A 15,764-nucleotide genomic window follows, 5' to 3' on the forward strand; every position below is an offset into this window, starting at 1 on the left:
TTAACTGGGCAGTACTCAACTCATGATGAGTTTTTTTCTGAAAGAAAAAATACCAAGGAATGTGCAAATACTGCAGAAGTAGAAGTTCTGTGGCAATTTTCCCCTCTGAAAATAGTTATCTGCTCTATAATTACTCCTTTTAGCACTAACTCATCCAGTAATAGCTTAGCTTGGAGGTATGGGTACTGGGGTTGCCTGGTTTTCCCACCTGAGGCAGCCCCTAAAAAGTTACAAGGATTCAGGGCTTTGGCATCTCATGGTGCTGGGAGTTAACTGCAAGGTCAGTCAAAGCTCCTATCTTGCAGGTCCCACAAGAATTGTCTTCACTGCTTCATTTCATTGAAGCTGAGAGTCTGTGCAATCCCTGAAAACTCTGGGGGGGGGAAGTAATAATTCTAAAAAAAGTGCTTTCATAATTTCTGATTTTTTTTTAATTCAGGTTTTCCCTTTAAAAGGAAATTGTAGACTCTTGCCAGCCCCAATTACTGCTTTTCCTAGCCCCTTCTGGAGGAAAAATCTATGCCTTTGTCCATGAATCTGGGATAGAGTATACAAAGCAGGGAAGAGTTAAGCAACTCACTAAAGCTTACACTAGAAGCAAGAGGAAAAGAACTCAGAAAAAAACACCCATTTCCCTTGGTTATCTGTCCTTGGACAAATTCACTACACCATTTTTGTTATCTAAGCCTGTTTCAGAGAGGAAAATGGAGACAGGCAACACTGAAAATGTAATTCAGGGCAAGACTTTCAGTTTATGCATTGGTTTGGATATCAGCTGTCCTCAGTTCAAGTCTGCATCCTGCCACCAATTCCCCTCTCTGACCTTAGGCCACTCATTTAATGTCTCTTCCCCTCAGCTCCTCACGTGTAAAATGAGAATACTAATACAGCTTTTCTCCATACCTCACTCCCCTTTGCCAACTCAGGCTTAGGGTCCTCGGTACTGAGGCTGTTTCTAATTAATTATTTTCCAAGTGTAGTTCAATCCTAGCCATTGAAACCACCCTTGAAACAAAAAGTAATAATAGTAATAGTAATAGTGATAGTGTTAGAAATATAGAGATAGAATTAGAATTAGAAATTAGAAATAGAAATAGATATAGATATAGAAGTTCACCTAAAATGGTTTCATTTGCAAGGTGCTGAGGGTTAAAGAAAAAAAGGAAAAGTGCAGTCCATGCAGAAGAGCTGTCATGTCACACAAATTGTCAGCTTCTCTAATATCACCAATCCCTCCTCCGCCTCACCAACTTAAATTCTCCCATGCCTCAAGGTAGATGGCTGTTGGGACTTGGCGCTCTAGATTCATCCACACCGGAGATCAGTCATTTCACACTGCCAGTGGGCTTCTTTACTATTCTAATACAGAACCAATTGCACACTATGACTAATAATGTTGGCTGTATGAAAGAATTATTTATATAGAAACTGAGAAAGGCCTCCTTGGTTTTCTAGATAGGACAGTCATAACCTGGAGAGAGCAAAGCATAAAATAACTTCAGGGCCATTTCAGAACTCCGTAGTCTGCAGGAGACAAGCTAACAATTGTTGCTTGAATTTGAAGCTGCAGATGTATACTCTGTTGTAAACCATATTCCCTTGTACCCTAGAGTCCTCCATCCTCAGAAATAAAGAAGGGACATCTAGTGAATGACAGTCAACACAGCCTTATGGAAAAGAGTTCCTGTCAAACTAAACTGATAGCTTTTTTTCTGATGAGATTACAAATTCACTCAATAAAGATAACAGTATTCAAGCAATAGGTATCTGTGAGGCATTTGACTTGGTACATCAGGATATTTTGATTATAAAACTAGAAAAAAAATGCACAAAATTAATGTGGTGCACCTTAAGTGGACTAAAAACAGGCTGAAAGCCTCAAAATGCATTTATAGAGCTCAGTGCTGAGCAGGACTGTTTCTAGTCTGGTCACAGAGGGATCAGGTTTTGTCCTGATGCCTTTTTATCAGTGTTCTATCTATAAACACAAAGATCACCTAAAACTTGGTATTCAGCCAATTGGTTAATGAGATGGAGATTCAGTGGATGAGAAACAAAATAAGAGGACAGATCCTTTATGTTGTGTGATCAGTGGATCAACCCTATTTAGACAAACGAGGTACAATTTATTGTAACAATAGAAAAACTATACTTAAAGATATGGCTGTATTTACAAGGCAGAGTGTATATTCTGACAGCTGGTGACTGAAAACAGCTTGTCGTCATGATAGATAACTAAAGATGATTTTTGTCAGGATAAAGGTTTTTACATAACAGCTAATGTTATTTTGCTGCATAAACATAAAGCTTTTAAAGAAGAAGAGGTTGCTTTTATTCTAGTACTGTTACTGCTTCTGTCTTTGATGCCTGCAGTTCAAGAAGTTGTTTATAATTTTGTAGAGGGATCACAAAGGAAACACAAACAGGGAAAGTAGTTCATCTAGCAAAAAACCGTTGGTATTTAAAGACAGCTGAAAATTTAGAGAATAGTGTAAACTGGTCATCTGGTCTTTCTCTGTAGCCACCAATGGGTATGTGAAAAGATGGCCCAACTTGCATCTGCTACTTTTACCTTAGTCTTACAGTGGAATAAAACACCTCTGAAGGTGCTGATCTCATGACATGGTCAGAGTCTAAAAATACCTGTAAGTAAAACAGAATTTTGAAAACAGCATTTTTGTTGTGTAGACAAAATACAGAAGCTAGGCAAATTCAGAGTGGAAATGTTGGGATGTTAAAAGTGAGGATATCAGCAAATAGTTTAGTGATTGTGGGAGATCTTTGCCACAGTTTTTAACTAGAAAACTAAATGCTTTTATTTAAAAATGTCCTTCCCTCCTTTGGAAACACTCTCCAAAGGTCTCTGAACTCATCTTTGCACTCACCATCAGCCTTGACAGAAGAGAACAATGTGATCCCTGGAAGAAGCCCAGGAAAGGAAGCAGGGTAGCAAGGAGCACTTCTGATAGCACTTTCCAGTCCTCTTTATCTATGCAGAGATCTTCCAACCCTCCAATACTAAGAAGATTCCCATATAATCAAGTCTTTTCTGCCTGATTATGTCATCTCACAAAGCTTTGGTAAACAATCTTTGAAAGTTCTGAATGATTTATTAGGAAGCTAAGGCATGTTTTTCTTACGAATCTTAGGGCTTGCTCCTCACATTGTTCCCCTCAATGTGAGAAAAGTTTTCAGTGAAGTGCTCAGTGCTGTCTCTGAAGAAATGACAAGTAATGGTGTAGCAGTAGCCACCAGTGTCTTTTGGGCTGACTTCAAAGCCCATCAAAGTCCATTCTCTGGACATGCAGGTTTACACAAGGTCTGAAGCATAAATGTGGTTAATATATTGCTTATGTTTATACAAGCTCTCTTTCAACACCGTCCATCAGGTTAGCTCCTTCCCAGATCTATGGAGTACAAACAGTTGCGAAATAAAACCTGTGATGCCAAACGCACTTTAGTAACTAAAAAAAATGCAGCTTCAAATAACCTTTCACTTTTGTAAAGTTTAAAAGAACTATGTACTCTGCACTGAGTATTGTAATGGGCAGACTGGAAAGCCTGAGCTCAGACATAAAATTACTTTTCAAATGAGCTCTGTCCTACTCTGTTCAAATGCACAAAAAATAGTCATTGAATTAAGCCATCAAATTCCTCCTCTGGTCTACCAAGATATGACATATATAATGCTCATTAATATTGCTTAATAAAATAGGCATATTACAAAGATGATTACAGATTAGAATGATATTCTTGTATTAAGATTGCTGCAGAGGCTAAGCCAATACTGCTCTGATATTAATCACCATGGATATTTCACAAATAAAACCCCCAAGACTCTCCTTTAAAACCACTGCATATATACATTCCACACCTCTCAGGATGTTTGGTTCAGTGAGGCAAATATCCTTCATCTCAAGGTTTATTTATTGGTTTATAATGTTCCGGGGTTGCATAATAGAGAGATGTCTACTGATACTCTAAAGAAAGCAGGATTTCTCATGAATTTTATACACATAATTTCCTTTGGGAAGTGCTGAATATGATACCTAGTGAAGGACACTGTGGAAAATTCATGTAAATAAGGCAAAATGGATTCATGGCTCCAGCCTGCGGTTATCTTGTGAACAGTGTTTTGTGAAACGAAAGCACTGAGGGCTTAAAACGTGGACATTTTCTGTACACACAATGGGCACTGGTTCATTAAAAGGACTTGCTGGTATGTGCTCATGGGGTGACCAAAGTATTCACAGAGATAAAATTTTGCCTTTCTGGCATCACATGAAAGACTCCTCTGCACTTTGCAACAGTGAATGTAGATCCAGTTTAGACTAATGAGAGCTTCTAGGTTTTATCCATAACAGACCTTCTAATAACATCATCATTCTGAGGACTGCATGCTTTATATACCTTTTGCTTATACGTTCTGGTCAGGGTTTTGCCCCATTTGGTGTGCAATTATATTGACCTTTGCAGTGATGCTTCTTGAACTTGCACCTCCACGAACTGATGACTTTGAAAGTTCACCAGGAACAAGACCATTCGTCCCATACCGCCAAACCCTCTGCTGTCTGTACTAATCTCTGCTGGTCACAAACAGCTTTAATGCTGCCCTGTACAATCTCAGTGCTGACAGCACAACTCTGCTTTTCTAATGTGCTTTCCGAACAAGAATATCCGCATTACTTCACAGATAAAAATTAAGACAGCCCGATGGTTTGGTGTGGGTAATGCAAGCAGAGATGAAGTGCATCAGTTTGCTCACAGGCACACAGAAGAGGGGCAAAAAAACCCCAGCAGTTATGGGTTTCATGGCATTAACCAGAGTTTCTGTCTTTCTGCTTAGCATCCATATTGTTTAAAACTCCCTTTAGGAGAAAGGTTTGCAGTGTTATTTTTCTTTCTATCTAGCTGGTGAGGGGTCTAGAGAACTAATCTTATGATGAGCAGCTGAGAGAACTGAGGCTGTGGAAGGAGGTTGTAGCTATTAGGGTGGGTGTTGTTCCCTTCTCCCAAGCAACAAGTGATAGGATGAAAGGAAATGGCCTCAAGTTGTGCAAGGGAAGGTTTAGACTGGACATTAGGAAATTTTTTTTCACTGAAGCGTTTGTTAAGCACCAGAACAGGCTGTGCAAGGAAGTGATGGAATCACCATCTCTGCATGCATTTGAAAGATTTGCAGATGAGGCACTTGGAGACATGGTTTGGTGGTGTACTTGGCAGTGCTGGGTTAACGGTTGGGCTTGATGATCTGAAAGGTCTTTTCAACCTAAACATTCTATTATTCTATGACCTTTCCTTCCTGACTTTGTCCAAATAACCAGAATAATTATGGAAGATACTGGTGTTTCATGATAGAATCCTAAATTAGGATGACCAAAATAGTTCCTGGGGTTTTGTTTTTTCTTTTTTTTTTTCTCTCTTTGTTTTATGGAAAATTAAATAGCTAATGTTTGTTTTCCAGGACTTTACTAACAAAATTTTTTACTCTCTGTTAGATAGCTTTCCACTTAAATGGGTGGGGAGAAGAATCAATGGACTGTCTGGTACACAGACTCTTGGCTTGACTGGGAAAAAAGTACAAAAAGTATTAGAAGTTTGCTATTACTGCTAGAAGCCTTCCCACTGACATCTTTTCTGCTGAATGCAGGTGCTATTGCTTTCATTAATTAGTCTTAAGTTTGTGTGTCCACTGGGTGAATGAAAGAAGTGGTTTATCTTTCTTTCTTATCCATTCCATCTGTAGATACACCTCCATCCACAGAAATTATTGAATTTCTTGACATATTGTCAGGCATGAAGTCTTAAACAATTGCTTATTTCTCCCCATCTTCCCCTTCTTCCCCTCTCCACCCCCCCCAAAAAAGATACAATGGTATAGGTTCAAAAGCAAGAGGGACTTTGTGAATTGTACAAACAATGCATCAAAGGAGAATTTCTTTCAGGAGGAATCGTATTTCTACTTTTTGCAAGAGATGCTTCCGTTTTAAAACAGTGAAAGTACAGACAAGTCTTGAGCTTCTGGTGCAGAGCAATACATCCATGTCTGTTATAAAAATATCTAAAAATATCTCTAAAATATAAAAATAAAGAAAAATTGGTACATTTTCAACAATTATCTGGAGTGAAAAGAGACTGGATTTTTTGATGTTTTACTTTATGTACAGGTCCTGTATCACTAAGTTTCATCTAATGGTGAGAAACAGAATCAAAACTAAAGATTTTGTGTCTAATAAGACCTCAAAATCTTCAATGCAACAGGTACAACCTGAGTTTTGTTCTAATAAAATATAGAATCATAGAACAGTTAGGGTTGGAAAGGACCTTAAGATCATCTAGCTCCAACCCCCCATATTTTCTGATGGTTTAAATTCCTATTTTCAACCTGCTGCCTGGAGACCATTGCAGTGGAGCAAACTAAAATAGCAGAATAGAAAAATCCATATTCAGGACACATAAGTGAACCCTCAGAGAGGGTAAGCAGGCACAGAGGAGCTCTTCTGATTTGCACCAGCTGAGCATCTGATGCCAAATATCACTAATGAAGTCACCAAGCCAAATAATGCACCCATCCTATTCTCTTATAATCATTCCAATACCCCTTACAGCTGTTTCTGACTGTGTCTCTGATCTCCTTGCTAAGACATTTAAATCTCCTGTTTCATTTGCATGGTTATCCAGTGAAATAGCTCCTAGTGTTTCTTTTCTTGTTTGCAAAACTGAAGAGAGGGGGAGGAGGAAGAGAGGGGGGTAGGGAGACACAGAAATGTGAGGATTTATCCACATGCAGGGAAATTATTCAAATCTGACAACTTACTTTTGTTCCATGAGAGACTCGCTTTGAGGCCTGGATTCTCACAGGGGTAGATAGCCTTTTTTGTAAAGTGTTCCTATAATTAGCATTTTGTCCCATCTTGTTTGGTGTTCAAGTGTCGTGCTGCATTTCCTTATGATGGAGCTGGCTGCACTGGAAGAGCCATGGTTTTGGTTTTTCTGACAGTGGGTTTTTTCCTAGCCCTTGAATAGGTTCTCAGGTCATAAGATCAAGAACTCTGTAGGAAAATTATCTGCAGGGCAGTTGGGCTATGGAACAAAGAGTAAAACCCAACAGAGAACTGGAAAGAAATGTCTTGTGATGTGATGAGGACATAAGAAATCTTGGCTGTTCCACATTAAAGATTCATTTAGCGTAATGACTATTAGTGGCCTGAGAGCCAAGGACATAACAGGAGAAGCAGGAGAGCAAAGATTGATATTTCCCTGGCATATTCTCCTACTCTTCTGTAACTTGCAGCTCAGAGGAAGCCCATTTCTATTCAGCATTCCTTGATGATTTCTTGCCATTTATTTTTCCTAATTTATTTATTTTTTTGTTTTAACCCATGTAGGTTTTAAATGTCTTCTCATCATCATGCAGCAATGAACACATCAGTTCACTGATGTATTCTTTGAAGAAAGAATCATTTTGAATGTTTAAATCTTTCTCTTGAGCTATTTATTTTATGCTTCTTAGTCTATTTACTTGAGAGATAGTGAATGGTCATTCTCTATAGACCTTGTTCCTCCTTCTCCCTCTGTGCATCCCTTTCCAGGATAAGTTCATTTACTCAATTTGTAGTTCTGCAAAGAAGAAAAACACACTAGAAGCAGGATATTTTGTAAGACTTAAGAGACAAATTTTTAATGGTGGTTTAGTGCCTGTAAGGTATGTGTATATACTTTTAAATACCAAGCCCTAAATTCTGAATTGATGTGTTACCTTCTGCTTTTACCTGTTGCACTCCATTTTATATATTTTCAACCCCACCTTTTTATCTTACTTCTGATTACTTGGTCTTCTCCTTCCACAACTCCAAGTAACCTTTTGTCTTAGAAAAATTGCCTAGCTTATTCTTGCTTTCCTCATACAACACCCATTGAATTACCACTTGAACAAGTCTCCATTGCTCTCCATACAGTGATGGCTGCATCTGACTGTAAAATTAAAACAAAACAACTCATAAGGTATAGTAAACTACTGTGTCAGCCCTATATTCTCTATTCACTTTCCTGCCAGACTTCGAATTTTTGCATTTGTGCTGATTCTGATCTGTTATTTTACTCAGTCAGGCGATTGCATTCCAGAATACTGATTTCTATAAGCATTAAGAAGGCCAGTTCATGTAGTTTCTAAATCCTTTGTTCAGATATATCATAATGGAAGGAACAGGTGGCTGGTCTCTTCTCCCAGGTAATGAGTGATAGAACAAGAGGAAATGGCCTCAGTCTGAGTCAGGGGAGATTTAGACCAGATATTAGCAAAAATTTATTCACCAAAAGGGTGGTCAGGCATTGGAACAGGCTGTATAGGGAAGTGGTGAAATCACCATCCCTGCAAGTGTTCAAAAACTATGCAGATGAGGCCCTTAGTGACATGGTTTAGTCGTAGTCTTGTTAGTCCTGGGGTAGAGGTTGGACTTGACGGTCTTCAAGATGTTTTCCAACCTAGTTTATTCTATGCTTGGGGTAGAATTATGGTCAATTTTATTTGGGAAATATGTGCTAACAGTATCTTTAGTGGAATTTAAACTCTGCAGCATCCTAAATTTCTTCCACGCTACACCTCAGGGCGATACAATAAAAATATCACTGTGACCATCAGGCAGATCTCACATTAACAAACCCCCAAACAACCCCACCCCTGAAAATAATAATCATATTTTAGTGGTATGGAGATATCTCATAGGATTCTGAGAAGTCATAACTGTGATGTAGTGTGGATAGTTTCATTTTGAGGAATTTTATCCTAATCTGTGAAAACACAAGCCAGTTTTGGGCTACCTGATCTCAAAAGAGCAGATCACTCTTATTTAGCACTGCAAACATATTTTAGATGGTTACGGTCAGAAAAAATCTGTATGTTTATCCCAATAGTATTGGAGAGTGTTTCCAAAGAGGAAAAAATAAGTTTTCCTTATGAGCAATCTGAATTGTTTGCACTGGAGAAATTGCAGCCAGCCTTGGGCTGATGCATTGCTTTTTATTTTGAAAGGAGCAAACAGCATTGAGCTTTATCTGAACATGCAGCAGCGTGTCTCCAGCACACGAGAGAGGTACTATTGATACAGATGCCACAGCACATTGCTAACGGGACACTGGGAAGTCCATTCTCTTCCCTTCCTTTTGTCTTCAACAGCACTGACTTTTTAAGAAGTAAATACATATCAGGCACACAATGATTACAAAAGGAGGTGTCCCTACAATAAAAAGAAAATGGAAAAAAATAAGAGAAAGGGATGTGCACTATTTACTCCCTCAGCTACAAATTGGCATTGAATTGGAGTCTAAGAAGTGTATATTAACATTCAGCTGGCTGTTACTGCGAGCCATAATAGACATGAGCATTGACTAGACCCAATATTAGCGATGGTACTGGGAAACCATCCTTGCTTTTGGCTGCCTGAAGGCAGTAGTGATCCCCTGCTTGTCCTATCTGTCAGTCTATTTGATCTCCAAATGAATTGCTTTTGATAACAGCTATATAAATGCAGAACTGTTCCGCTGGGCCTTCTTAAATGAGACTCCTCTCTTTCATCTCCCAGTCATTTCAAAAAGCAGATAGACTTGTTAGAGGGTTTTAATGCAATGATTTATGTTTTATCTTGCCTGGTTTGAGGCAGCATTTATTTAGCACTAAATTCTTCCCAAGCCTATATGTGAGGGAGAAATGCTTCAATACAATATTTGGGACTTAAAATAGTGTGTCTATGTGCACATGTGCATATGTGTACGTGTGTGTGTGTGTTCTCTGCTTCATTAGAAAGAAATAGATGATGTACTTTCTTTTCAAGAATTCAGCCCTCCACTTGTATCACTGCACCTCCAGCAAAATTAAGAGAAACAGGAAGGAAATAATATTTGAAAATCATCTAACAAGTAGCATTCAGTCTAGGGCAACCGACAAATGCGTTGGAGAGGAAGACTTTGAAAAATGGTGCATCTATCTTCATTATGTTTGACTATAAAAATATCTCTGACCTTCTTTGTAATTAACATGTCTTCACATTAGCAATAGTTCAGTATAGGAGTGGGATGTTTATCTTTTGCATTCTTCATTTTCTTCTTGTTGCTGAGTGAGGCTATGTGGCTATTTGGATCAACAAATCAGGTGAAAGCTGATTTTTAAAACTCCCATGTTCATTCATAAATAAATAAGCAGTAGTCTTGCTGATGCCTGTGCAATGGGAAGAATTGAGGCCCTTAGAGTAATCTCGGAACATTCATCCAGACTCCATGTGAAAGGATGAGATAAGATTTCCAGGGTATTATTTTTTACCTCTCTTACTGTAATACTGGTTGCACTGGAGGTAAAATTCAACCCCTTTGTTCTGATTGTAAAACCTTAGTTTAAGATAGGACATGCACAATGGATGGAAGAGAAAGTTTGTGAAAGAACGCTGGCTTTAATATCTTTGGGACAAGGAATCTATGCTGGAAAGAGACTAATTCTTGAAAGTAGTGAAGCTGGCTTGCTTTTCACTGCATTATGCAGCATATAATTCTCTGTAATGAGAAATAACTGATACATTCAAAACCTTCCTTTCTGCTATGGAAATAAATAATACAATAAAAGGAGCTAAATGAAAAAAGGAAAATATGTAATTTAAATAATCTGTTTTAAATAAGGTAATATCTTTGATGCAACAAGGAACTGAGCAGTAATATGAAAATTAGCCTATTTTTCTTTGAAATGACAAAGCTCATTTTTTGTCTTGAAAGGAAAAGGGAGGTTTGGGTTAGCATCAGGGAGAGGACAGATTACATTATTCCACATCCCAAACTGGGGTTGAAGCATGAAGATGCTATACAGGAGGTGCCCAGGAGATTTCGTATCCCACCTAGTTTACCACATATTTTACACTGGAGCTGAAGTGATACCTATTTCTCTCCATTAGCTACAGGGGAAATTTAGGGATGCTAAACTTCTAAATATGACTTTATCCTTTCACTTCTCTTTCTTGGTGCTGTTAAGTACTATCTGGAACAAGAAAAGAGAAATCCTGACTAGCCTGATGGTTTAGAGACTATCCCAACAGCTGTTGGATGTGGCTCAGTTAACCCTGGTTCATTGAGATTTATTCCCTGGTGCTGGTTGGAGCACTTTTCTAAGTTATATGGCTCCTTCCCCAGCTTTGTGTCACAACTGCAGCTTTGTCCTACTGAATTCTTGGGTGAACGATCTATTACTGACATGTAGAAAAAGAAATTAAAATCAATTCCTTCTTTTGCTCTCATTTACAATGACTAAATCTCTAATTCTATTCTGAAAAACTTAAAAATAATAATAAAAAATCACTGTGGAATACTGTTTCCTCCCTTTTAACTCTTTGCAAAAAAAATGCTAAATTTAACACACATCCTCAGATAGTTTCCACAGTCTTGGATTTTCACTTTCTAGAAAATAAATTCAATGAAGTCCAGCTCTACCGTGTTCAGTTTGTTAGCAGAAAAAAACCCTCCAGTTCCATTCTTCAGCTTCGTGATATAGCATATCTCATATATAGCTCTTCAGATATTTGCAGATACTTCCTTTAGCTTTGATGCCAACTTTTGAAAGCAATCTCTTGTGTTGTTATCATCTGTGAGGTGCCCAGTGACTGTCCTCCTCAGTACTGAGCAACAGGACGCCTTAGTTGGAATTGTTGGAAGAAAGATACAAACATGGAAACTGCAGCCTGATGGATAGAATACATGTACTCATCCTCCTAGCCTAAAATGCTTCCGAACATGTAAAACAAATATGTAAAGAAACAGAAAAATATGGTTTTTATGTTCTTTAGAAATCATAAATCTAATTATTTGACATTAATATTTAAAGGTAGTTTCAAGCCAATGGATACTTGAAAATGTTGTCAAAACTTTACATGCCCAGACTGTATTTGTATTTACATTTGTATTTGCATATGTAGATGTTATTAAAGAAAAAAAAAATTGAAAGGCTTTTTCTTCTTTTCTGTATTCCATTCTCAAACATCTCCTCCTTCCAGAATGATGTGATGGAGATTAGTGTAAAAATGTGGCCTGATTCTGCTATTATCAAAGTCAGGATAATTTTTTTGTTTTACCTCAGAAGGAATAACATTGATGGAGTCCAACATATTACTTTTAATATAGATTTATCTATACATACATATATTCATATTACTTTTAATATAGATTTATCTATACATACATATATTCCAAATACTTTCCTGAAGTAAGAAGTCTATAGAACAATCTAATCAATTGAAATTTTTTTCATGAATGCAGAAAAACCTCCATGCCAACTGCAACTACTGCAAGGAACTCCTGTCCAGGATTGGGTAGAAAACTATCTGCATCTCTTTTCACCTTAAAGGAGTGATATTACTTTCATTTGGCAATGTTTTCAAAAAATCATTTTTCTAAACATTTTTGTTCTTAAGGAATAAAACTCAATTGATGTTCATGCTTTAAAAAAGTGTAAGATAATTTAACATGTTAAAGAAAGTTCTTCTTTTTGAGGTCCTCAGCCTTCCACTGGGAGAGATGTAAAATGAGTATGGGATAAAAATAGAAAGCCTTCACAGAAAATAATTCAGTGGGGGGAAAAAAAGCCACTTATTTCAGTCCTTGTAAGAACTGTTCTATTGCTACTTTTACTTATTTGACATTTACAATAGGAACAGCTTATGGGTAAAAATATTTTGTCTGCTGAATGAAACAGTGCTGTTCATGTTAGCAGCAAATATATGCTTTTAGCAAATAGAGTGGCTCCATTAATACTGTGCAATTTGTCCTGCAATCTGCTTTAGAATGTGAACAGCTACAATGTGTTTAATTTCAGTGCTAGTTTTGGCATCTCTTCCTTGTGGCACATTGTACAAACTAGCCTTGCCCATAGGAGGAAAGTATGTAGCATTCATTGGATCTGTCAGGGTTTCTAGTGCAACTGTACCACACTGGCAGTGGTGTCAGAGTCAGGAGGTAGCTAAACAAGCAAGTTAGGGGAGTGGTGGTGAAATCCTGGACTGAGAGATGAAGGAAAAGCTCTGCTGGACTTCACCTGTTTTAGGCATTTGGCCAAGGTCTTTTGGGTTTTTTCCTAGTCTATTTAGATCAGTGCTAAATCAAGGTCTTGAACTTTAATTAAGATAAATATACGGATGTACGGAAGCTGAGCTGAGTCTGCCATCAGTGACACTGATCTGAGTAACTCTTCTGATTTCCACTTTGGCTTGCACTGTCACTACTGAAGCTTATTGCCTTCCTCAGAGCTGGATCCAAATATAGTTAACATCAAAAAAAATACCCTTGCAAATTCTGCTCATCCTTGGATCAGAGAAGACAAAAAAGCACAGGCTATGTGTGTGTTATAAAATAAAATAGTTCCAGAAAACATTCCCAGGCATTGAAACACCACTGCTGGTAACAGTAAATTGTTAGAGTGGTTTTGACTTACAAGAGATGATAGCAACAATTCCTGGACCAGGAATCATTTCCAACATACATTTTGTGTGGGGCCACACAGTACTTTGGAATCCAAGAACTTTTATAATGGATGTTGCCAAACATTGTGTATTGGCTTCAGGGACAGTAAACAGTCAGGGCATATTTAATTTACCATTAGATATATCACTAAGCCTGTTCCAGGAAGGTGTGGGTGATCTGGATGTTTCCATTGGTCTTGTATGATTTCAAAGAAAGAAGTAAAGTTCCAAATCCTTATAATCAGGTTTACAAAATATGAGGAAAGTGGTATCACAGTAAACTTCTGCTGTTTTCAGGAAATTCAGCATACAGAATAGAAGACAGAGACTTTTAGAAAAGTTTTAAAATTATTTGGGTAATGAAATAAAAGCATTATTAATTGGTTTTGAGAGACAAGAAACTACAGTACAGAGAGACTAAACCTAGGATTTTATATTTTATTTATGAACATGTATATATACATATATAAATTTATATATGGGAGCTCCTGCTGCTATAGAGGACTGAATGTAACTGGGCAAGTTTTTAAAGAGCACAGTATGCTGAAAACATGGCCTTAAGCATCACAATAAAAGCTGAGTGCTGTTGATGGCAGTAGAAAAACATGAAAATGTTCCATTTGAAATGTCTACTTGTTGAAAAATGTTTCTTAAATTGGAGTTTTCTATAGGAAATGTTTCTTATGAGAAAAATGGTTTGCATTTTTAGCAACCAAAAATTGGCCAGAATTCAAGGGTTTCTTTTTTAACTATTGGCTTTCTGACAAAATTTTAAATATTTTCCAAGGCAAAACTATTAAAAAATGCAGAAATTCAAATTTTTCTCTAAATGCTATTTTGGGATAAAACACCTTTTCTGTCTTCTGAATATTTTGTTTTCAGGAGGATACCCAGGAAGAAGGTGAGTCTGCTTTAAAGACTTATTGAAAAGGTGATGAAATCTTCAACACCTATCTTTTAATTACACTGCCTAAGGTGTCCAAGAAACTGGTGGCAAAACTGTGAATCAGGCTCAGCTCTTCCAAACAAAAGATCAGCACCCTTCTCTTGGTGCTTACCATCTGCCTGTCCCTTAACCCAGATTTTTTTGTGCAATTTCTCATGGATATTACAGAGTACAACAGGAATAACAATCCATGTTCTCCTTCTCTTGTCCAACACAGTATCTTAGAGCACCTTCACAAGGGAATTTCCATGCATGCCATCAGTGAATGCCCTTTTATACCAACCAGGAAAGCAGACCCCATCCTGGAAGTATTTTTGTTGCTATTTTGCTTTCAGACTGTGAAGTTTGAGGCAGTTAATTTTGGGTTGCAGCAGGGGAAGAGCAGGAAGAAGAAGGGATGCAAGCACTCCAATATTTTCCCCTGTATAGCATCACTTATTAAAATCCTGTTGTCCTGACCATTGTTGTTGCCATTGAAGTCTGGTTTATTTACTTGAAAATCTGATTTGTTTCATTTTATTACTGTGTTTGTGAAGTAACCGATATCAGATTCTGCAGGAAAGAGCTGCCATTTACCAGCAGGCTGTGATGGCTCTGACACGGTCTGCAGGACCGGCTCCAAGGCTTGCTTTGCCCCGGGGGCTCTCGCAGAAATAAGATTACTGGCAATAACTGCTTCAACTGCTTTGAATAACAGACACAACTCAGAGAGCATAAAATTAGCATAAACACAGCATCAGTGTGTTCCCTCAGCGGATACAAGACAGGCAGGATATGGAAAATTGACTGAAATGGGGTCAGGCGCTGCTGAAGTCAGAAAGGCAGGAAGCACTACCAACTGGAGAGGTGGTGTTGCTACTAATAAATAAATAAATAAAATTATAACCATGAAGTTTTAATGATAACACTTTCAGAGGGTTGGGTATTAAAAATGCATCACTTGTGTCAGAACACCCTAAATGTTGTCTTTCCAAGAAAATTACTCTTCAACATCATTTTTGCTGTGCACTCCTGATTGGGTGGAGGGAGGGGGGAAGAAATAACAATAATAATAACAACTGCAATGACATCAATTTCCTGTAGCAAGTGTCCTGGTTCGTTTTTTTTGGGGGGGAGTGGAAAGAGAAAAGGTGGAGGGGGGGGGGACACACTGTGATAATTTGAGGATAACGCCCTAGACTTGTTAATGTGTGGTAGTATTTTGTGGCACTACTATCTCTTTACATTTATCAAATATTAAAATGGGAGATGCTTACTGACACATTCAATAAAGGAGTACATTAAGAGGGGAAAGCACAGCAGATCTGCTTTTGCACTTTTAATAATGAGAT

This window comes from Melopsittacus undulatus, chromosome 3, assembly GCF_012275295.1.
Source record: "Melopsittacus undulatus isolate bMelUnd1 chromosome 3, bMelUnd1.mat.Z, whole genome shotgun sequence".
NCBI classification, from domain to species: Eukaryota; Metazoa; Chordata; class Aves; order Psittaciformes; family Psittaculidae; genus Melopsittacus; species Melopsittacus undulatus.